Source organism: Macaca fascicularis, chromosome 6, assembly GCF_037993035.2.
Source record: "Macaca fascicularis isolate 582-1 chromosome 6, T2T-MFA8v1.1".
Classification (NCBI taxonomy): Eukaryota; Metazoa; Chordata; class Mammalia; order Primates; family Cercopithecidae; genus Macaca; species Macaca fascicularis.
In genome coordinates, this window is record NC_088380.1 from 119,725,395 (window position 1) to 119,750,717 (window position 25,323).

The window sequence follows — 25,323 nt, forward strand, 5'->3', positions numbered from 1 at the left end:
TTTTTGCAGTCAAATCTTAACAAGACACAAGCCCTAGAGGAAACAACCCTATGGATCTGAAAACTGCAAACACACACATACACACACACACACACACACACACACACACACACACACCCCCTACAAATTGTTCTGATCAGCAAAGGAGGCATAAACACTTGACTTCCTAGCAAGGGTCCACAGGCTGAGACCATCTATCTTGTTTGAAATTCTTAAAATCCTGGTTACATCATTCTAAAATTCCTGGACACATGATGTCCTAACCCATAGGAGATTAGAAGTAGCAGATTAAAAGGCTAGAGAAAGCTACACAGATATCAGCAAGAACTGACAGCTGACAAAAAAGTAAGAAAGAGAATTACTATTCTCAAAAGTGACAATATTTTAAAACTCAGCAGTCTAGGAGCACTGAGAGGAACTAACAGCTTTACAAACTTCAATCACTCTTGAGTCACTGCCATCCCCAGGCATGTGAAAAATAATTACAAGTATAGGAAAGAAATACAGCGTAGTAGCAGAACATATTAAAGAGATTTAGGAATTCTAGTTCACACTAAGTTCATTGTGAATGAAGCGTGCTGTAGCATGACACTCTGCAGTCTTAGGATATAGTAACAGAAGCCATATAAGGAAATGAAGGAGGAGGTCACCCCTCCTTACACTGTATTGGCCAGTAAGTTCAATTATTGATTCCTTAATTTGAGAAGGAAGAGCAATTAAATGTATATTCAGATGAGAACCACCAAGACCCTGAGGAGATCCGAAAACAAGGACTGTACGATTTTTTAAGTGCAATGACAGTGGCATTGGGGGGCAACAACGCATAAACCTAGTTTGTGGGATTGACTGAGAGCTGCTGCCGAGGCAGGACAGAGGTCTCTGGGATTTCCAAAGTATTAACACACCTGTGCTGCAATGGATCCTTGCAACTACTACAGGTGATCTGACCATACCTACACAGTATCCCTAGCTCAGTCTTTCAGCCCTGCTTCTCACACAGGAAAATCCAGACTGTGGGTGGCAGGGGACATGCCACCAGGAACTTGAAGACACAGTAAATGCAGCTGTGGGGGCTATGGATACATTTTGTTTGATTTGTACAGTCACCCTTCCACCTCTTCATTTGGGCGTATTTTAAACACGAATGGCTTTGATATAAAAATGTTTCTGAATTTCCCAAGGCCTGCAGCAGCCATGGAGAATGGACTAGAAATGTGGGCAGCCTCCCTGTTTGGCTACTGCCCTCCAAAATTAACATCACTTCTTTTTCAACAAAAACAAATCAAACCTCCTAGTCTACTTCATCTATTTAACCTGCCCTGCCTGGCACTTGGGTGTGTAAAGCCTATCCTACAGCAACACTTGATGTCAATGCAACTTAAAATATTTTTATATTTAAGACCAACACATATATTAGAGAATAAAGCAAAACACATGTGGTAGAGAAAACATCTACCTATTAGCCCTGGGATGTTGAAAAAGCTTCAAGCCTATGTACCTTTTCAAGGGTCACCATGGGCACTTTGCTTCCTGAGGGGCAGAAGTTTCCCATCTTGCTTTATTTCAGAGCAGTGGTTCTCAACCACATGCAAGTTTGTTCCCAAAGGACATTTGGGAACAATGTCTGGAGACATTTCTGGTTTTCACAACGGGAGGAGGGTAGGAGGAGCTACTACCATCTACTGGGTAGAGCCCAGGGATACTGCTAAACATCCTACAATACACAGGACAGCCCCCACAACAAGAATTATTCGGCAGACACCCTATATAGGAAAGTTTTCATGAAGTGCTGGCCTATAAGATACAGGATACTTTGAGGCTCCTCAACATCTGCCCCAACCAACCATTCCAAACTCATCTAAACTTTCACCTCCTATAGTTTCTCCTCCACTCCTCATCTGCACCATCACTACTAGCAGTTGTTTTCAATCTTCACCTCATAGGTTCAAGCAATTTTTGTGCCCCAGCCTCCTGAGCAGTTGGGATTACAGGCATGCGCCACCATCCCCAGCTCATTTTTGCATTTTTCATAGAGATGGGGTTTTGCCATGTTGGCCAGGCTCGTTTTGAATTCTTGGTCTCAAGCAATCTGCCTGCCTCGGCCTCCCAAAGTGCTGGGATTACAGGCATGAGCCACGGCACCTGTCCTCCTCTGTTTCTTTTTAACAAGATGAGGATAAAAGCACTGTCACTCACTGGGTTGTTGTGAGGATCAGAGGAACCCAGGATATTTCAGGGCTTAGCCAAGGGTCTTCCATGTTCTGGGGCTCCCAAACTCTCTAGAAAAGAAGCTGTAATAAAACGTACCATCAAAAGCAAACACATGCACCTGTGACCAAAACAGGAAAACAAAGACTCTCTCACATCACAAATGTGAGCCATACTTTAGACAGAACCCACGTTACAAACCAGGCCCCTTACAGTTCTAGTGCATGCTCAGAACAAACGGAGGGGCAAAGACTTAACAACAGGGGCATCAACAATTCTGGTGTGTGGCCCTGCTCAAGCACGATCTCATTATCATCCTAGAAAGGGGAAAACAGAAGTAAACCAAGCCATAAATGAGCCTCTCTCACTCCCAGGGTTTTTGAAAAGGGAATGTAAAAGGGGCCATGTATTATTTACAGCCGAGGAAGCAAAGACCTCAGATGGAACTGAAACAACGAATATAGCCTGTATCAATGCCAGCTTGTCCACATTACATGCAAGCCTTGTGGTTGTCTCTGGATGCCCCGTTTTCTATTACAAATTCATCACAACCACGATTGGATATAGTCAAGCTTCACAAAAAGATAAGAGCCAGCTGCCAAACTAAATTCTTCTCATTGTTTACCAAAAGGAGGCAAAAAAGATTCTAATTATTCTAGCCCCACGAAACAGGTAAATAAGAAACACAGAGTCACATGTTCTGCCATAGAACAACTCACAGTTAGAATTTATTCTGCTTCCAAGGACAGCCACAGTGACTGCAGGGGTATGGCTGCAAAGTTCATATTATTTAATAAGCAAATTGGATCAAGAGGCTGAAGGCTTTATGTTTTCATATTTATTAAGTAAAGATGTATTCGAAGCACAAAAGCAGAGACGGGAAGGGAAAATCAAGGTTGAGGGCACACACGCTTTTCAGAGGGGTATGGTATAAAGAAACCAGCCCACATCTAACCCGAATGTCACGTGTGATGTAGTGTGCACACATCATCCCGTTTAATCATGATGTAGACCTTTAAAGTAGATGCTGTTGATTCTTCTTATCTTACAAGTGTGAGGTAACTGAGTCTCAGAGGCAGAATAATGTGCCCAGGGCCACACAGCTGGTCAGTGACCGAGCCAGGGATTGAGATGTCTACCTGACCCCATAGTTCTTTATTTAGATAAACTCTAAGCTTATCTAACTATAAAAACAAAGCAAAGAGTATTGGGAAGCCAGTATTAGCTACCATAAATAAGAAATGGATAATGAGCAAGAGAAAGTAAATGTGAGAAGGGGGGCCCTTGTAACTCTGCGAGACACAGCGGAACTTGGTGCAACAAACTTTCTGAATGCAAAGCCCGGAGACAGCTTCGCCTCGGAGTCAGGCTGTCTACTGAGCCCTGTGAAAAGGAACACCTGAACAGAACCCAGACTACCTCAGACTTGCCTCAAGCCCGTGTTCAAAAAATAATCCAATGTCTGCACTGAGCCCAGTGACAGCTGCTGCCCTCACCTTGGCCTACATGTCCTCTTTGGAAGAGGCTGGCATCTTATATCACAACTCAACAGTCAGCTGCTCCTTAAACGCTGAGACTCTCAGTTATGGCTCTGGGGGGAGGACTTACTAGAGACCATCTCCCTGGTTTCATAGGTCAGAAGAAAGCACCTTTGAAGCGTTAGCCCAATTTTACATTTAAACAGAAGAGAATGCTGCTTGAAGGATCAGATGATCAAAGCAGAGATTGAACATGCTGGTCTGTAAAAGTCTGCCCTTTAGGTGTAAGCCCATTTTACAGGTAGCAAAACTGAGTCTGAGAATTAACTAGATAGGCCATCCAGGTTCACTATGACTTGCTTAAAAGCAGTGTTGGACTCAGGTGACTCTAAGCCTCACAGTCTATCACTAGGCTGCACTGTCTTACCCCTTTATAGTCACACAATAGAGAATAAATAAAAGTGAATCAACTGAGCTGATAAAAATAAAAATAGAAGTAAATCACTTGAGGAAACGGGAGGCTGGCTCCAAGTGCTCAGAGTCTAGTGGAATCACTGTTTAACCTTTGAAAAAGGAAGTAGGTTAAATTTAAGGAAATGGATGGGCACTACCAAATTTAAACAAATAGGCAAGTCACTTTTAATTAGCCACAATCTTAATTAAGCAGCCACTCATAAAAAGCCCAGTAACCACCATTAACCAGTGAAGCTATATAACATTCCTGCAGGAGAAGACCCAGGCTTGGCTCTTGGATGTGGGTTATCTAGAGAGCCTCATTAGTCCACTGAGATCCCACTGGCTAATGGACCACTCGGGCCTGTGTCTGCCTGAAGTACCCAGCCTCAGTCTCAGCCTAGCCACCTGCAGCCTATCACCCCTCAACCTACGGTCTTCTGTTAGCATCTGATCAGGTGTTAAGGTGTCTATAAGGTTCCCTTATTTCCTGCCTGGGCAGCTACTATAATAGTCTTGGCCAAACTGCAGTTGTAAAGTGAACTAAGTCCATAGCTAATAGGTCAGGTGATAAGATGTGAGAGAATTAGCTGTCTTTTGCTTGTGTTCACAGGCTGCTCTAAGTTGGTAAGGCTCTAACAAGCCACTTGATCTATTTCCCCAAGGAACTAAAAGGTCTACGGGGAAGGATGATAACAACAAACAGGGGTGGCAGGCAATCGCGCTTCCCTAGATCCAGGCTCTTTGGCCTATATAGCAAAGGCAAAATCACATGCAGAAGGAGGGGCTATAAGGATTCTCCAGTGTTAGGAAGCTTTAAATGATGCACACCAAAGGAGGAGCTTAGAACACCAAGGAGAAAGTCTCCAGATTAAAACAAAGAAAAGCCCTAACTCTAAGGGAGAAAACTAGTTCCTGAATCACAGCTAAAGAATGTAGAGCTATTCAGTATTAGTCTCCCTTCTGCTGAAAAAACCAAACAGACAAAACAACTACAAAACCTAGAGTGGGGTGGGGTGAAGAGCAGGAGCCAGCACAACAATACAGAGATATCTGAATGGTTTCAGAATCTCAGCATCTCGAGCTGCAAAAAGGTGGTGCCAGGAAAACCCAGGGCAGGGGCAAGAGGAAGTGTATAAAACATCTTTTGAGTGGATCTCCGTACTGGGTATGGGGAACAAAGGATTGTCTAAATCTGAGAGGCAGAGAAAATTAAATGTCTCTCAAGTTTACCATCTCTTGAACACAGCCCCATCACCATGGGCATGACCATCTGCAGGACCAAGAGCAAGTACTCTAAAGGCAAGGAAGATGGAGTGGAGGGCAGAGCATGGTGCCTGGCACGAAGCAGGCATGACCCTGATAGCTGGATCTCAGCAGCAAGCCAGAAGGGCCCATCCTCTCCAAATTAGACAGATGACTTAAAATGAACAGAAGTCATCACATCCAAAAATGATAATCACCTCCTTTCAGCATTCTCCATTACATTCAAGTTCTCAAGCATCACTAAGCAGAAGGTAGGAGTCTGCTTACCTGCCTTTGCTCCTGATCTCTTCCCATCAAATGTTAGAAGTGGGAAAGGCTAGTCTCCCCCATCTGCCTCCGCACCAGTGCTCCACATTTTTCTGACCTTTATTCTTCTTCTGGGGTTTGTGAGCCTGGGCTTTGCTTCTGCCATTATCTTCTTCTTTCTCTTCATAGGAATAAAAGGAGGTTCCCTGACTTAATATCTCTCCTTCTGGCCACAGCCCAACCAGGAACATCGCTGGCCATTGTGGGGAAACTAGCCCTGGAGGCCCATCCTAGGCATGACCCTACCGAATCCAGAGGGCACCTAGAAGCCTTCCTGCTGGGCCATGTTCCTTTAGACACGTTGTAGCCCTCAGCTGAGCAAAAGGGAAACAGGAGCGCAAGGGAACTGAAGATGATAACCATGGGGCTCCCTGACCTCACAGTGATGCAGGCAGAGGTTTCCTCACCACATCTCTGTACATCAGAGAACAGAAGAAAGCAAGGTCATGGGGCTGAGGATGGGCGACTTTATTTTTAAGAGAGGAGGATGCAACAGTTTCTTTTTTCTAGGACAGGTAAAGTGACGCAATTGATTATAGAACAGCAATGAGAAAGAGCAGCTCCCTGGTGGGTCACCATCCCCGTGAAGGCCAAAGGCTATAACACCTTGATTTAGGTATAGTGTAAAGTTGTTGTTTTTCTTTCTTCTGTGGGGCAATGTTGGACTTTAACTGATTCAACAGAAGTTTCTCAAGAGTGTTTGCATGTACCAAGTAATGTACCAGCTTTGGATAAGTTAGGTTACCACCATGCACACCTACCTACTGGATGCCTGGATTTTTTTATGATGTATGCAGGAAAGATTCAGTCATTTGTCAAATATGACCATTTTTTGTTTTCCCCAAACCACAGAATTAGAAGATGATGTTTATGTCACTTTTTGAGCTTAGATCTCATTCCAGTGTGCCGGGGCCAGTGCCACATGCCCCTACCTTCACCATGGCACCCACCCACCAGGACCTAAGGAAGCACCCACACCTGAGAGTAACCAAAGACAATACCTGAGACGTTTTGGTAAGGCCAAGCTATTAGATCAAGGTCACCCTTTGAAAACACCTTTGAGACGTGTAGTCTCTGGACAACCTTGTTGTCAGTGTTGATAAATTGTGAAACACAAGGTACCATTCTTTCACTAATAAATTTTTCCTCTTCTCATCAACATGGGATTATATATTCTCTGTGGGAAATTTGTGAGTTATGAAAAAGCATTCGCAGAAAATAGCAACTATACCCCCCACCTACTTACAATTAGCATATGTCTTCATGTGTATTTATTATGTGGATTAAAGACACACATGCATGGGCTTTGGATCGTGTGTGCCAGAAAGAATCCTAGCTCTGAAACTTAAGAGTGTGATGTGCAATTTAACAAGTTTCACAGTTGGCTTATTATTAAAATGGGAGTTACATCTCTTTCTCCATAAGTTTGTAAGGACTAAGAGATGATATACATGCAAAGTGCACAACATAGTCCAAACAAGGAAGAACCTGCTAAGCAGTTATACCTCCTTCTCCAAAGGTTTATCAACTAAGAGACGACACATGCAAAGCATACAACACAGTTCAAAGGAGGAAGAACCTACTAAGCAGTAGATGTCAGTATGAAAGGTTTTCCATTAGGCCCTGGGTTTTCTATGGCTGCTGTGACAAATACATGAACTTAGTGGCTTAAACCAACACATGTTTATTATCTACAGCTCTGAAGGTCAGAAGTCTGAAATCATTTCGTTAGGCCTAAATCAAGGTGTTGTCAGGGCCAGGCTTCCCGGGAAGGCTCTGGGGTAGAATTTATTTCCTTAGCTCTTCCTCTTCTAGCTTCTAGTAGCTGCCGGCATTCCTTGGCTCGTAGCGCTTTCTTCATCTTCAAGGCCAGCAGTACAGAATCTTTTCAAGTCTCTCTCAGGCTCTGATTCTTTGTTTCCATTATGACATCTCTTTCGTCTGACTCTCATTTTCCTCCCTCCCTCTTATGAAGACCCTTTTGATTACACTGTGCCTACCTCGATAATACAGGATAACAGCCTCATCTCAAGATTCTTAATCACATATGCAAAGTCCCTTTTACCATGTAAGGTAAAATATTCACAAATTCTGGGGATTACGACATGGACTTCTTGGGGTGGGGGTGGGCAGGCATTCAACCCACCAGATGTTCTTACTATATTAGGCTATTTGAGAATGGTAACATGGAGTTGTTGGAAATATTTTCTCCTGTTTCTCTACATTCTTTCCATAAAAGTAACATGTTTATTGTCAAATCCTATTATCTACCCTTTTTTCATTTCTTCCACTAATTTTAAGCCTAGGAATTCCCTCCATATCTTGTCAGGATAGTGTTTGTGTATGCGCGGGTGTGGGTGTATGTACTTTACTCATTGTTACAAATTCAAACGATAGAGAAATACATAAAGTAGGAATAAAATTTGTTCCCCACCTCCAATTCTGTTTCGCCTAGGAAACCGCTTCATAGCCTGGGATCCACTCTTTCGGAGTTTATGCTATTCATTCACACACATGCACTTCCATTTGTTTATGGGGTCAATTTGTACACCTAAGTCTACAGTCCAGCTGGGATTTACTTTAGTGAATGCTACATATACACCTAGGAATTCCTCCTCTGTTTTTTTATTCTAAAGAATGATTAACCAAAGCACAATATGGGTAATAGTTGTTATTTTTCTATGGAAGTGTGTTTTGTGACCTACTCCTGTTTTTTTCCAGCACTGCACCCGGGGATCATCTACCTGCCATTTCTACCTCATGTTTACAGGTACCACTATTCACATGGTGGCAGTTGCACAAACTGAAGAAACAGCACTTGGGAAAAATTACACAGGCTCCAGAAGACTCCTATAGATCTAAGCTCATAAAGTGACATAAACATCATCTTCTAGTTCTGTGGTTGGCAGAAAACGAAAAATGGTCATACCTGACAAATTACTGAATCTGTCTTGGATATGTCATAAAGAAATCCAGGCATCCAGCCGGTGTGCACGGTGGTAACTTAACTTGTCCAGGGTTTGTACAATACTTAGTACATGCAAAACACTCTTCAGAAACTTCTGTTGAATCAGTTCAAGTCCAACACTGCCCCACAGATGAAAGAAAAACAACAACTTGACACTACTCAAAAGGCCTCATGGTCTGTGTGGGGGCTCACACCCTGAATAACAATAATTTAGGAGGCCCAGGCAGGAGGACTGCCTTAAGTCATGAGTTCGATACCAGCCTGGGCAGCAAAGTAAGAATCTGTCTCTACAAAAAAATAAAAACTAACCGAGCACACGTGTCTGTAGTCCCAGCTATTCGGAAAGCTGATGCAAGAGGATCACTTGAGCCCAAGAGTTGGAGGCTGCAGTAAACCAAGATTACACCACTGTACTTCATCCTAGGTGACAAAGGAAGACCCTGCCTCAAAAAAGAAGGAAGGGGAAGGGGAATAGAGGAGGCCTCCTGATGCCCTATGCTGAGTGATGAATGCTGCTCTGTAGGAAGACTTTGGCAGTCTTGAATTCCTTCATCTACGGTCATTCCTCAAGGACTCATTGTGAAAATGAATCTAGATGTAGTGTACAAAGCAAACACAATAAACCAAGGCCAAAATAGCCATAAAATCAACAAGAGAACATGGCCCCACAGCAGGCCTCACTTCTGTTGTCAGTGACATCATCACAGCCGGGCTGGTGGTTCCACTGTTGGGAGCAGTGATGTTTAACTCTGAACAGAACCAGGTTGCCCCAGAAGCATCCACACCCATTTCAGATAGTGATTGTGCCCTAGGCTTTCCCAGTGCACAGTGTGGACTAAATATACCAAAGCGTTTTTTGAAGGGAACAGCAAAGGAAGACAGCTCCAAGACCACACACAGATCACACTTGGTATGAAGACAGCAATGGACCTCGTGAGGGTGTTGATCAATATCCGTGCTGCAGCAGCAGCATTCTCAACAGAGTGTGCTCGGAAGGGGTGAGCAGTGTTCCTTACCAGCACCCAGCACCAGGAATGCAGAACCTCTGCCAGCCCATACAGGCAGAAAGCAAATTATAACAACCAGGACACAGTGAGTTTCACTAATAGAATTAGACCTACAATCTGGTCTCAACCAGACACAAACACTGTCTGTTTAGGCCTGGTGTAATTTACAGCAGCATCAAACATGTTTCCCATCTCTTTGTAAGACAGGCAGGTTAAACTTTCTCAGTGTCACCACTCCCCTTTCATGCACTTCCAATTGCATGTGAAATGTATCACCCATCTGTGGGCTCTGAGCCTCCTGAGATCACCAGGACTCTGCAAACTGACACAGCCATGGGCCTGAGAAAGAAAGGTAATCTTAAGCACCCTTAGAAGAAATGGGCTGTAAGAAAAAGCCAGATGGGGGGTGCAGAGGAAATCCTGGCAAACAGGTCAGTAAGCCGTCTTTGGCTCTGGGATGTTTGCTAACAGTTGAAGATATTTTCACTTCTCAAACTCCTTTGACCACAATATTCCCCTTCTCAAAAATCTTTGGTGGCAGTGCCCTTCTGCCTGTGTTCCTTATACCACCATCTGGCTTTCAGGGTCTCTGATCTGGTGCCTCCTCTCTCTCAGCTCCCTCTACTCTTCTACATGTGGGTCATGGTGGTCAAGTCACAGCTGGCTTCTGTTGCATCTGTCACCCCCTCAGGGAGAAGGACATTTTCTCTTCCAACTACTGAAATCCTACCATCCTTAAAGAGCTAGCGCCAAACGACATCATGTATGAAGCCCCATAGGCAGCTTAGGCGGCAGCAGACTTCACTCTTTTCGATTATCTACTTGTACCTCAGTCGGCACATGGTGTCTTTCATTGGAGTCATGCTGGGAGTCACTTCTATTGGTGATATACCTATGGGTGAGATACCATAAGTAATGGGAAATATCTTCATTCCCATCTGCCTTACTTGTCCCAACACCTAGTCCAGGGTTTTAGAAGCAGTGGTGGATGGATGAATGACCCTCCTTCCTGGCATCAGGCTCTCATGACCTGGGTCACAGGCCAGTGCCCAGGTTAGCAGGTGAGCCCTAACAGAAGTGGGTGAGGTGAGCAGGAGGGAGCAGTGGGGCCCATGGCAACCTGGAGAGGGCATGTCTCATTTACCACCAGGCATCTGCTTCTCAACTCCAGCATCTGTTGCCAGGTGGGAATATGGGCCCCATGTTGCTAGATACTATGATTTTGTAAGAAAATCCAGAAATCGGGATTTTTAAGTGAAATATTTTCCATGTATAAGGGCTACATACCAATGTTAATTGAAAAAAAAATACTTGGTTGGGTGCGGTGGCTCACATCTGTAATCCCAGCACTTTGGGAGGCCAAGGTGGCTAGATAATGAGGTCAGGAGATCGAGACCATCCTGGCTAATACAGTGAAACCCCGTCTCTATTAAAAATACAAAAGATTAGCCAAGCGTGGTGGCACATATGCTGTAATCCCAGCTACTCAGGAAGCTGAGGCAGGATAATCACTTGAACCTAGGAGGCGGAGGCTGCAGTGAGCCGAGATCACTCCAGCTTGGGCTATAGAACAAGACTCCATCTCAAAAAAAAAAAAAAAAAAACAACTCTCTGTGGGCAAACAGAGGCACGTCTGCAGGTTCTGGCTGAGTTTGGGCCCTGTGATCTGGAACCTGCACTGATGGTCTTTGGAACGATTAAGGGTGCCATCCTACATGTAACATTGAAAATAAAAGATGCAGTGTCTGCCCTCATGGAGCTTAAAACCTGGTTCTGAAAATGTAAGATGTATACATGGAAATCTGAGCAAGAAATGGTGGCATATGTTGATATTGTGGAATTAGGACTTCAGACTTTTTGGAGTCAGGGAGCTGTGGTGGGCTAGGGGTCCACGCCACTGTCATGGGCTTCTTTTTTAAATAAATTCTCACATATGGGGAGACATTGGTCAAAGGAGATATACTCACAATTCAAAAGGGGGATTTTTTTTTTCCTAAACCAGTTTTCAGACCCAGAATATTTTATTTTAAGCCCAAATAGGCAAACAAAGAGAGAGTAGATAGGTGACTGCTTGGGCTAGGGGAGAGGATAGGTAGCTAGTGGGAGAGAAGTGGAGAATGACTAATTATGGTTATGGGGTTTCTTTTTTAGGCAGTGAAAATGTTGTTTGTGGTGATGGGCACACAACTCTGAACACACTAAAAACCACTGGATTGTACATTTGAAGAGGGTGAATTGTATGATATGTGAATTATATCTCAAAGTTGTTGAAATGATAAAGTAAAATAAGCTCCCTAGCACACAGGAAGCCTGATGACAGCCAGTCTCTTTAATTTTCACCTCCCACTATCTATTGGGTCATGAGAGGCCAAAACAACAACTAATGATGGCATCAAATATTGAAAACTTACTGTGTAGGTAACACCAAGACTATCTGGCTCAACTTTAAAAAACATTCTCCCATACTGAACTTCCCTGTTCCACTTAGTTAGGCTAGACCTCAGGTCTGCAAGCAGACTGAGTATTAAGCACTTTATTCCATTCCAACCTCACAGCAACCCCACAAGGGTGAATTACTATCCTCACTTTACAGAGGCAGGGCATTAAGTAACCTGCTCAAGGTCACAGGAGAACTGTGAAGCCAGAACTTGAGCCCAAGGTGGCCAACTCCAACTCCAAAGCCTGTGCTCTGTGCACCAGACTATGCTGCATCGCATAAACCCAGGCAGGAGAGGTGGAGGAGAGTACAGAGGCACACTCGTGTCATGTGACTACAAGAGTGAAGGTGTGTCTGATACGCATCTCAGTCTGGCTAAGTGCAAGCTATGGAATGGTGCAGATTAGAAAGCGGGGAAGAACTGGTGCCCAGCCACGCTGTGAGCCTATATAATTCAGTTAACAGGAAAGCTGGTGTACCACAGGCCTTCTTCGTCATTGGTGGTGTCATTATTTGAGTTTAAAGGGGTTTTGAGCTACTTGATGAGCTACTTGATAGCAGGGGCTGTCATTTGAGCCCTTCTTCCTCTCCCACCTCAGCACCTAACACCTAGCAGGTGTTCAAATATTTTAAAGTAAATGAGCCTGGGAGAACTTATGTATTTCAAGAGAGAAGGCAGGAACTAAATCATATCTAACCTTTTAGAAATGTATAGATATAGGGCCAGGCATGGTGGCACACAACTGTAATCCCAGCACTTTGGGAGGTTGAGGCAGAATTGCTCGAGCCCAGGAGTTCGAGACAAGCCTGGGTAACACAGTGAGACTCTGTCCCTACAAATAATTTTTTTAAAAAATGGCAGGGCATGATGGCCTGCACCTGTAGTCCCAGCTACTCGGCAGGTTGAGGCAGGAGAATCTCCTGCACCTGGGAGGTTGAGGCTGTAGAGAGCAGTGATCATGGGTCACTGCACTCCAGCCTGGGTGACACAGCAAGACCCCCATCTCAAAGAAAAAAAAAAAGAATTAACAAAGTACAGATGTAACAAAACTACCTCTGAGGAACACAACAAACAGCTGGCACAAGATTCAGGAGAGAGGCTGGGCTGGGTTGGGAGGTGGGACCACGTAGGCTGAGGTGTATGCAATCACCTTCAAGTTTCTGTGTTGGGGGTGGGCTGACAAAGGTTGGATGTTTTATAGAAATGAAATCAATAGGCCAGGGCCAGTGGCTCAAGTCTGTAATCTCAGCACTTTGGGAGGCCGAGGTGGGCGGATCACCTGGGTAAAACCCCATGTCTACTAAAAATACAAAATTTAGCCAGGCATGGTGGTGTGTACCTGTAGTCCCAGCTACTCTGGAGGCTGAGGCAGGAGAATTTCTTGAACCTGGAAGGTGGAGGTTTTAGTGAGCCATGATCATGCCACTGCACTCCATCTAGCCTAGGTGACAGAGTGAGACTCCGTATCCAAAGGAAAAAAAAGAAAGAGATGAAATGAAATCAATAGTAGAGCATCCTGCAGGGACAGGTGTTAAGTGTGAACCAAGGACCATGACTAATCTAGTACTGTGTTACCTGAGGTCTGAGTGTAAATAATATATAAAACCACAAGACACACAGAAAAGGAGTAAGGCCCTCTTTGCGGAATCAATAATAGAAACCACATGTAGTAAGCTAAATTGCCAAGTCTAAAAACAGTGTGGGTAGTTTATATAAGGGGTCCCGAACCTGGAGTCCACTTACTTTGAATAGACAAGATGTGCTAATCCCTGAAAATGGACACAAAATTGTATGTATTTTTTCTGGGAGGAAGGTTTTCTGCTTCCAGATTCTCAAAAGGATTATCTAAAGAGTTAAAACTAGGGTTGGAGAGTGAATGAATCTGAAGCAGCAGCACTGCAGCAGACACTGCGTGCCATGGGCCATAGAATAAAGTCTAAGGACGCTGCGGTAGAATGGTGAATGGGGTGAAGGCAGTTGGATTGCATCCCCACGCGGATGAGATCATTATTCCCCAGTGATTGCCAACTAGCTGAAGTAAATGAGGCCAAGGAGAGAGAACAATTCAACAGACCACCAAGGCTAATACCATCCTCTCCTCTCCACGCCTGATTTTCACAGGAACGAGTGACACCACTCCAAACATCCTGAACTTTCTGACGACAACCCTGAAACCCAAGGGGGATATTTTTCTGGCTTTTTCCAGGTGGAGGCTATTGATTTTGAAAGATAAAAGTGGCCAAGCAACACATATAGGAATCTGAAACAGAATTTTTATTTTTAGAAACCGTGTGTGAGACACTAGAATGATGGCTCCCACCTGGGAAGAAAGGACATCTCATGAGCACGGGTGGAAAGAGTTTTGCCGTGGACAAAGTGACAAGGTAAGTTTTAATGTGGAATTTGGAAAGTGGAGGAAGACACTTAGGTAAAATTTATATGCCAGATGCAGTGGAAGATAGTAAATACGATAGGTTACCACAGAAGGAACGGATTTCAAACCTAATAGGAAAAAATAAAAGGGAGCTGGAATCTCATTATATATGTGTAGTCTGTAAGTAGTAAACATCATGAATTTGAAATTATAAAGGAAACATGATCTCAGGCAAATATAGCAACAGGCAGGTATAGTTTGTTCCATGAAAGCCATTCAGATGGAGGGTTCAGGACAGGAGCTCTGTGGGTCAAGATGACTTGACAGTGAACCATGAGTTGCTGTGAGGATACATCACTGCCTGCCTGCAGATCCCCTCCCTGTGAGAAAGCAGAAGACTGTACATGAAACAGTGGTGGTAGGGGTTCCTTCTAACACCAAGACTATCTGGCTCAACTTTAAAAAACATTCTCCCATATTGAACTTCCCTGTTCCACTTAGTTAGGCTAGACCTCAGGTCTGCAAGCAGACTGAGTTGATACAGGAAGCCCCTTATCCATTGAGAAACATGCAGAAATGCTGGATACAACTTAAATCAAAAAGCAAACAAAAGCCTAGACAACCTTATAAGCAAAAGAATCTATCCCTAAAGAGAAATTTCAAAGACAGAGCAAATAAGGGGGTTTGAAACCAGATGGTGCCCAGGTGGCTACCTGTAGGTGATTCCAGCAGTGAGGCCCGAAGACACCTCAGCTTGTGGGAAACTGGTGCTGTGCCAGAAGCAGGGAAAGGCTTTTGTTAGGCAAAAAAATCTTTCAATGTGTTTGGCTTTTCTTGAACCCTAACTTGACCATGTGGTAAAGGGTTAACATTCTGCCATAGATGATCTGCAGGTTATTTGGGGTACGATGGATTAAGATCAAACATTCAGTTAAATTCTTATGTGGAACCCCTTACACAGGGGGAAAAAGCCTCTGATGTATCCTCCTATATGCTTGGAACTGGAAATAAGAAACTACTGGCCCGGCCAGGCACAGGGGCTCACGTCTGCAATCCCAGCACTTTGGGAGGCGGAGGTGGGAGGATCACCTGAGGTCGGGAGCTTGGGACCAGCCTGATCAACATGGAGAAACTCCATCTCTACTAAAAATACAAAATTAGCTGGGCGTGGTGGTGGGCGCCTGTAATCCCAGCTACTTGGGAGGCTGAAGCAGGAGAATTGCTTGAACCCAGGAGGCAGAGGTTGCAGTGAGCTGAGATTACACCATTGCACTCCAGCCTGGGCAACAAGAGCAAAACTCCGTCTCAAAAAAAAAAAAACAAACTACTGGCCTACTGCAGTGTGGTATCCCACCCTCCATAAATCTAGGGCCCGAAGTCAGATGAAGCCCCAATCCAATGGCTCCTTTTTGGTGACTTAAAAAACCCGAGAACCAACTAGCTTTTGCTTTTCTCCCCAGCTATAGGTTTTGCTAAACATATTTCTTGCATTTCAGAGTCAATGCTGTTTTGACATCCTCATTTTCCAAACTTTTATGAAAACTTGAAAGAAATTTTAAAAATATGCTCTAGATTTTATGTCAAGCCTTGATTTTTAGGTGCTCCTATAACTTCAAAGTAATTTAATTATGCAGGAAGGCTGGCTTAGTAAAGGTTCATTAATGCCCAAGACAACATTCCTTTCTCCTTAAAGGGGAAAAGTCTTACTCTGCTAGAGGGATAGATTAAAATCAAGCAAGTTTTTACACTTAAGCTAATTGAGAACAGGGGAGCCAGGAATGAAGTGGTTTCCTGTCCGGCCAAGTAACAGGCTGTCAGGCAGGCTACACTCACTCCAGCCAATAAAGGGGCAACAGCAGCCAGGAACGACCCCACAACCCCATTTTCATCGCTCCTCTTTCCCTCCTAGTTTTTACTGGCTGCCAGCACAACCCAGTCAACAGCAAGCTTTCCTTTACCACACAGGCTTTCCTCCTTCCCTGAACCTGCTTGACCTCAGCCTCCATTACGAATGTCCCCGTTAACCGAAGCCACCAAAATCTGCTGTCTGCCTTTCTTTCCTTAGACACTTCTGAATAAATTGTGATTAACTGATTCAATGTTCAGTTTTGCAAAAGGGAAAAAACAAAAGGAAGGATAGGGGAAGAATCTCAAAACAAAGCAATCCCGGGGTTCTGCTGGAGTGCACACAGAGCTTCTATGGGAAATGACTTTTTACTAGTCCCTTAAAAAACTTGTTTAGGCCAAGCAGCCACTCTTCATCTAGATTTGCCAAAATCTGTTCTCCAGGACTGATAACCTACACTGGGGTAGCTCCGACACTGGGTTTACTTTGAAAGGTTTTCTCCAGTTACTGCCAGCTGCCAATCTGTTTTGACAATGCATTGTTAGCCTACAGGCTCATCATTCTTTTGGACATGTTCATGTATTAGCAGTCAGTCAGATATGCCGACAGTGTATTTGCAGGGGATGCAAAAACACACACGCTTATACACACAAGGTATGTTACATGTCTAAGACTGGGGAAAAACTTAAGTCAAACAACACATAATTAGCCTCTGCTTACAGAGGCGAGACAGTTTATTAGACTTTATGACTTCTGTTCCCATTCCCCAGCCCCCAAATACCTTCTACTTTCCCCTCAGCCCCAATGCAGATGAAAGTTTGCCCTTTAAAAAAACGAACAACAAAAACACACTTTTTCTAGGAGTATAGAAACTTCAGACTTTTGAACTACACGGTGTCCGTGTTACAACAGGGACTTGACATATTCTCAACCCAATCAACAATGCCTGCTCAATGCCAAGTTTAGATGTGACTTTAAATTGCACCCAATCTGGCAAAATAATATTTGACTGCTGGCTACCAGTAAAACGCACACAATTTTTCCTTTCAGAACTTCTGAGCCACCAAGCCAGGAAGTCTTTTGGTGAACACTCCCCTTCCCATTTGTAGAGAAATCAATACTCGGGACCGGGGGCTGGACTTGGGGAATACAAGGGTTCCCTCATTTCAGCCAGGGCTCCCTCTTGCCCCACCAAGAATCTACCCAGGGGCCTGAACCTGCAAGAGGTAGACAGGCATTGTGAGCTGAGCCAGTTCCCTGGCTTGTGCTCCTACCTCGTCACGCGCTCTGGTCCTCCTTGCCCAAGAGGTGTGGGGATGGGTGTGGTGGAGGCACAGTCCAGGGTTGGTCTTGCCTGCCGCACGCCTGTTCAGTAGCCTTTTAATGAACTCAGTGACTCAGCGCCGTCCCTCCCCCACCGGCCTCGGATCTCACTCCTCTCAATCGCACTGATGCCCATGTGACAGCACGTTGTCTCCACCGAGACTAATCCCATATCAATAAGAGCTTTCAGCACGGCCCAGACCAGATTACTCTGTCTCACAACCACTTTGCTGACCTGCCCAGGGGGCCACCGAATACTCCCCGAGCGCATACTATTTACAGAAGAGTCAAGATAAGCTGGATCACTTGGTGTGATTATTTCGCTGCCAAAGTTTGTGGCTTTAACAAAGCAAACCCACATTCAACCGCTCAACCAGGCGCCGTGCAAGCCACCAGAATGAAAAAACAACGCTGGATCTTACACACATGCAGTAATCAAAATATTACAAATAAAGGCTACATGTGAAATGACAGATTAAGATGAGCTCTAGATACCAGATGTATGAAGTTTGCTACTAGATTTCTTTGCCATAAATCCAGGACAAGGCAACATGGCATCTCATTGTCAGATTAATGTGGACTAAGCATGATATAATTCATAAGAAGGCTTTTAAAAAGTCACCAATATTGGTTCTTAACTTTGCCCATTCAGATTCTTAAGAGTAAACCAAACTTGAGGAGAGATGCCAGATGCCAAACTGAGTACAGGCTCAATATCCCCTACTTTTCCATCCTTCCTTTTCCTGCAATTTTTATCACACTGGTCTCTATCCACAGCCTTTCTGGGCAGCTGAGATGAACAAGAGGAATGAGTATAAAGCCTACAAACACGGTCAAGGAGATGAGTGGGAGTAACTAGAGAATGGTCTTGAGGGTTTGCGAAAACTATTTCATCAGCATTATGGACAAGAACAAGAAGGCCAGGGCATACTTAAAATCATCACAAAGCCTCTTTCTAGCACTAAATGTGAAGTAATGAAGCCATCACACAGCAGATTAAGGCCTTTGCACACAAAGCTCCCTTCCTCAGAAAAGCTCTATTGATTGATCTTGAAATACAGATTTTTAGTTCTAAAATTGTGAGGATAGCTACTTAAAATTCAATCTCTTTCCCTCAGAAATGCATTAAAATTCTAAAACAATATGCACCAAATAAAATTTATTTTTAATATTAAAATACCTGATGCTCATTTCACCATGTCTCTGTTCTCTCGTCTCTGTTCAACGCAGTTAGGCAGATTTGAGGGTGCTGCAGAGAATATCTGAGGTGAAATGCCAGGGAGCAAGTGAGCAGGCCCTGAGCTGCAGAGACAATGCTCCAAGCAGAAAAGCATGGCTGGCAGGAAACCAGGAGAAATTGCGCAAGGGAAGAGCCATTCCAAAGCTGTTCTCTGTCCCATGGTTATGATCACAGGGGAGGGTAATTACAAGTACTTCTGATCAAAATACCTTTTGCCATTTGTCAGATAGCAGACCCCAAATTCAAGGTGGATTAGTCTGGAAAACTAAACTGAATCAGTTTTGAAGTCTTACTTTTATATCCAACAATTGAACAATGCAAATATGAATAATACAGAAAACAGCCAAACACCTAGAATGAAAAGTGGAACCCCGTAACTCCCCCGTATTCAACAGATGACAGGGCTAATGCAGGGAGTTTGGGCTATGGGATGGTTTTATAGCCAAAGCCACAGAGAATTCCATCACCAAAGACTGCTTCCTACTCTTGGTGAAGGAAGCAAGTAATTCACATGCCAGTCTCCATCTTTTCCTCCCTTTCCCTCTCCCTCCACCCCTGCCTTACTGGTATTTTTCTCAATGAGTTCCCTTGATGTTGGAGGACCCAGCCTGCAGCTTTCACAGGAAGGGCTAACGCAGTGAGAAGAGCAGGATCTAAGAATCAGAGGAGGTGGGTTTGAGATCTAGAATAAACAGTTAAAGGTCTAGAGGCAAGGAGCTTCACTTTTGAGCCTTAATTTACTCAGCTTTAATGAGAACATTACCTGCCCTGCTTGCTTACTAAATGGGACTGACCTGGTGGTCAGGTATGGAATGTGGGCTCGTATCCCAGAGAAGGTAAACAAAACAGGATGGAGAAAACAAAGTCTGAGCCCCTGCTCTGCCATGTCCCTTGCGGGGCTTCCCTTCCTCTTCTAGGCTGCATTTGTAAAATGCAGACAGTCATACCTGCTCTGTGTATCTACCAGGGTCAACAGGAAACTTAAGCAATGCATTTGAAGATAAACATTACAAAACTGACGATGCTATCAGAGGGCACGTTCTTACCAAAGACTATGTTTTAAAAGCATGAATAGCTCCAAGGTTGAAAGAAAGTCTTAAGGAGTATTTTTATGTTACACTACAGAAAAATATATTATTTGCTTTAAATAAGGGGAGTCTAAGTTTCAAGTCAGCGGATTAGAGATGAGCGGTTAGTGACACCATAAGGGGTGGCATAGGTAGGTAGAGCATTCTCCCAAGAAAGATGACTGAAGCCAGAGCGAATGGGGCTAACAGTGACATTCAGTCGCCGCAGTGCATAGACCAGCTTTGGGGGCCAGGGCATTCCTATAGAAGGCTCCTGAAGCCACGCCACAGGGATGGGTCCTTTCCTGTTGCTTCACTGCCTGGCCCTTTTGTAAGCACGGTGAGAAGCCTGAAGTTGGCAGCAAGCACTGTGTGCTGGCATCTGCAGTGAGCAGTGACAGCTACACCACTGGACAACTCAATCCTGCAGGACTGCTCCAAGACTGAAGTTCAGAATGACAGGTCACTGGGGCTTGCAGTCACTGACTCCAAACACCTCATTTTACAGATAGAAAAACTGAGGCCTGGTGGCAAGGTGGAGGCACTTTCCCAAGAAACGCAGCATCCAAGCTCTACTGAGTGCCCTGGACCTCGGATGCCCCACCCAGTGTATACTCACTACCTTGGGATGTTTTTCCCCCTAAACGGAATCCTATTGTTCACACATTTACTCATATGTGTATATATACCATAGAACTTTAAAAATTATCTTTGACAATTTTTTCCCCCTGGCTTTATAAAAATCTGTCCTTTCCTCAGGCAAATTATTTTCCAAATATTTAAACTTTTTGGGCTGGGCCCAGTAGCTCACACCTGTAATCCCAGCACTTTGGGAGGCTGAGGCAGGCCTCCCACTTGAGACCAGAAGTTCAAGACCAGCCTGGGCAACATAACAAAACCCTGTATCTCTACTAATACAAAAATTAGCCAGGCGTGGTGGTTCACGCCTATAATCCCAGTTACTTGGGATGTTGAGGTACAAGAATCGCTTGAACCTGGGAGGCAGAGGTTGCGGTGAGCTAAGATTGCACCACTGCACTCCAGCCTGCGCGACAGAGCGAGACTGTCTCAAAAAAAAAAATAAAATAAAAATAAAATTTTCAGGCACTTTGAGGAACCCCAGTCTTGAATCATCTTGCACTTACAAAGTAAGTAAATTAGGTAATTTATTTTATGAATCCTTCTTAATATTTGTATAGCCCCTTACAGTTTTCATAAGCTTTCTCTCATTTGATCATGACAACAGCTCTGTGATGTACGCAAGACAGGGGTCATTACCCTTAATTTCTGTGGTACTACAGAGAGATGAAATGATTCATCTAGCACCAGAACTAGAGTAGAACCCAGTTCTTCCCAACACTATCTTGGTCCTCCTTCTTACTCCATTAATTCAAATAAGAGCCTTTATGTACTGGGCACTATAGCTGGAACCAAGGGGGCAAAGATATGTAAAACAGAGTTCAGTTTTTTCCAAAGAGCTAGCATCTAGGGGACACATATCCACACAAAAATGTTACAAACACATGAATTTGGGGGTAGAAACTTTGGAATCAGACAGATTTGTATTTGAGACCAGACCTCACTGTTTACTAGTTATGCACCTGTGGGCAAATCATTCTGCCCCTTTAAGCAGTGTTCTCATCTCACAGGATTGTCAGGAGAACTGAATGAGATGGCAGAGGAAAGATGTTTAGCACAGAATCTTGTTCGTGGTAAGCATCCGGTATGTATTAGCTATTTTTATTAGCATTAATACAAGGCAATGACAGAGACACCTGAAGGCTATTATGAGAGCAAGGTCTGGGGACACCTATCCTCCATGGTGGCGGGTGGGGGGTGAGGTGGGCGGGGCAGTGTATCTCGAAGAACCGAATCTTAGAGAATGACTTTAATGATTGTTCTTACAAAACAATACTTATTTTTGTTCTTTTGTTCTTTTCATCTATCCATCCATGTAGTTATCCAACGCATACAGTGAGCCCAGCACTTTACAAAATGATTCTCAGCAGGGCTCCCTTGAATAAAGGGTTTTCCTAGGGCACTTAAAATATGAGCATATTTACAAAAATTGTACTCACACACCTTTTCAGAGTTACACCTACTGAGTGAAATGAGGCATATCAATGGTCCACTCTGATCCTAGCTAGAGATAACAGCTTAAGAGAAACACACCTATAAACAGAACCTTAACATGATGTCCTTTGGTAACAAAGTGAAAAGTCCTTCCCCTAGAGGCCACGTTAAAGTGGTCTGCTGAATGAGAACTCTACTCTCATCAGCAGAGGTGGGGCCTGAGCTACTGCGGACTTCAATCATGTCTGCCTTCACCATTCACTTAAAGGGGGGAAATTATCCAGCTAAATGTTTACTCATATGCAATATCTGTTTGCCAAAGGTAGCACAGATAATAACCCCATACTTTCCACTTTGTACGATGATTACAACTTCCTGTCCATTCATCCTCTCAACTGACCTGGTAGCCACATGAGCCAATCTGCATAAAACAGAGATATAGCCAAGGTGGGCTGCACTTTTGAAATAGGTTCTGCTGCTGAAGATATGTATCTTCAATACCTATCACAGTGACGTATCACAGTCACCAGATATGATACTTTGTAAGCTGGATAATTAGTTCAAATCAATCCCTTACATGGCACGCTTTGTGAGAAGGAAGTTGGCACCTATCTGTTCCCCTGATGGACAAGACTGATTCCTTTCTACAGAGTGCCTTGAACTACTGCAGGAGAAAACCACCATCCTTCAAGAACACCCAAAAGCTGTGTGCAGCTGGACTCATGGAAGGCTCTCCCTGCCTCAGGATGCTGCCTCGCATAAAAAAATGTAGGACCAGGTCCTCTGGGTAATGGTACTTGTGACTTTCTTTCTCAAAGAACTAGGTTCTTCGAGATGGGATGAGACTTCCATTACTATCTGAAATGCGAGGTGAAGAAACTGGAAAAAAACAAAAAACAAGGCTTTGAATCATGAGACAATGCAGTTGCTATCATGCCAAAATAGAACACTAAGTGTTTTTAAGTTTTCTAGAAACTGAGGCAAAGAGGAGTCACAGAAAATTCAGCTAGTAAGAGTATCATGAAAAAAACCAAATATCTCTGTTTCTTAAATGCTTTAGAGAGACACTCTTACCTGAGGAATTACAGTTCCTCACTGTATTACTGAAAGGCAATGTCCCCAACATTGTGGCCACAAAAACGTAGATGTGGATTTCTTATGCTCCTAATCTATTACAATTCGCTAGAAAATTCAGAGGCCTAACACCACGGTTAGATCCTGAAGCCATTCTTTGAGGGGCTAAGGGCCATAGTGTATATTCCTATCCTATAGTGGTCTAATTTCATCCAAGGATTGATCCTAAAACTTCAAAAAGTAAATTGGTACAGGCTATCTCTTAAATTACCTTCTCTAAACATCATCTCTCACAAATAAAGTCTTAACAGAAGCTCTATGTCCAACAGAGTGAGATTATATTCTGTATCAACAGTCTGGGTTCTCCTGAGAGGCTCTTACATTTCAAGACTGATGCTCTAAGCAATTCATTAATTCGAGCATTAAAAAACTCATCTGATTTTAGGGAATAGTTGACATGTTTACCTAAAGTTGTAAAAAACAGACTTATTAAAATGCCTCAGAAGAAGGCTTCAAAAATTATTTCCATTCTCAAAATGTTATTGCTCCCAATTGTCATATATCAATGGCTCCCCAGTCAGTCATGCTCTGCCTAAGCAACATTACAAAACATCAGATAGTGCCAATGGCAATTCCACTGGGTTCCTCCAAACCCAGCCCGTAAAGCCTACAGAGGAAATAGAAAGATGACAGAACGCATACACTTTATTTTTGACCTATCCTGATTTCCATCAGGCTTTGGATACGGGACTACTTTTATGGCTGCAATAATTTTATTGTAAAGATCCAGTACAGGAATTTCTTCTGGGAAAGTATTTTATATTCAGTTGTCAAGCGAAAAGCAAGGTATGTTTGTTCTCACTCCAAGACACCACTGAACTCAGAACAGGAACGTACCTGTTTTCAAACAATAGACTGTAGCTCCTAGTGTCAGTGGGTCAGGAGCCTTCCATGGCCATTCCTGCTTCCTGGGATGTCACGTTTATGGTTGGGCTCTCATTGCATTCATCTTATTTACTCTTTAAAAAGAAAAACACCAAGTCTGACCAAAACAAACAAACAAAACCAAAACAAAAAGGGGGGAGAGGAATAACTCTTGTTAAATTTATAAATGATGTGTCTAGAGTGCTATTTCATTTTTGCTTATAAAAATGGCATCCATGCTTAAGTGATCAGATTTGTATATGGTCTCCGCCTGACTTAAAGGACCTATGTTTGAGTGTTGTTTTTCTCTTCTCACTGCAGCCACAATGTGATCTACCCTATGACATTCATTAGGCTCTTGTAGCACACATTTGACATTAGCACAGGGATAAAGTAGGGCAGGGAGTGTGGTGACAGAGCTGTGGGTGGGGAGTGAAGCTTTAAACCCTCAACAGCACGAGTTTCCCCTCCCAGAGAAGTGACTCTAAACAGGAATTAGAGGGCCTCTAAATATACCTTCCCATAATTTGCCCATATTCTCTCTTCCTTCCCAGTTCTCTCTCTTAAACATTTATTCTGTGCTAATACAAGTTTGGTGTTCTGCTAAACTGGGGAGTAGTTTAGAAAATGCGTATGAAGCCTGTATTTTAAACCTTCTGTTTTAGTCTAGAACATGAGGAATATAAGCCTAACAACATCTTCCCCCAACACACACATAAAACCATGATCAGTATGGGACACCCAGTGTATGAGATAAATGTGTATCCCCAGACTTGGTGCAATTGGGATTAAGAAAGGGACTGAGAATGATCAAGTACAGGTGCGATGAGAAATCTGAAGGTCGAATTCGCAGAGGTGGAAGGAAAGAGGATGTCTGGGGGAAACATGAACCCAGGTACTCAGCCATACATGACATGAATGAATATAGGAAGAAGGAGAAACCAAGGTTGATGCTACCAGGGAAGCTCCCTAAAGGTAGAAAGTTAATATCCAGTAAAGATAGGATTATATGAACAATAATTTACTTTGAAAGAGTGTTGCATAGGCAACAGGACATGGCTCTGTCACTTTTAACCTATTTTCCAGGAGCTAAGATCTACCCTCACCCTACCTTACCCTACTTACATACTCCAAAGATGTTCTGCTGACATTTGAAAGATGCTCATCAGAAGGCATCATCATTCTAGAGACAGCCACTTCACCTTCCCTCAACTATAAAGGCTTTGTAAATTAACTCAGTGGAGGTTAGAAAAGACTTCTCACTGGTGAAATTAGTGG

The 25,323-nt window shown here is 43.6% G+C and overlaps 1 protein-coding gene across 6 annotated transcripts in view; it reads right to left on the reverse strand.

Moving 5' to 3' along the window:
- The window catches only part of MCC (MCC regulator of WNT signaling pathway), a 475,249-nt gene that overhangs the window by 161,991 nt on the left and 287,935 nt on the right, over positions 1-25,323 (reverse strand). Inside the window, exon 2 of one of the 6 annotated variants that reach the window (XM_073994066.1) lies at positions 24,019-24,140. The exons of 3 other annotated variants lie outside the window; for them this stretch is intronic. The gene's annotated coding sequence lies outside the window, so the exon portion shown is untranslated. Of the gene's footprint in view, positions 1-17,618; positions 17,701-18,847; positions 18,983-24,018; positions 24,141-25,323 lie in introns of those variants that run through there. 2 more of the 6 variants (XM_073994067.1, XM_045394107.3) reach the window with 2 other exon arrangements.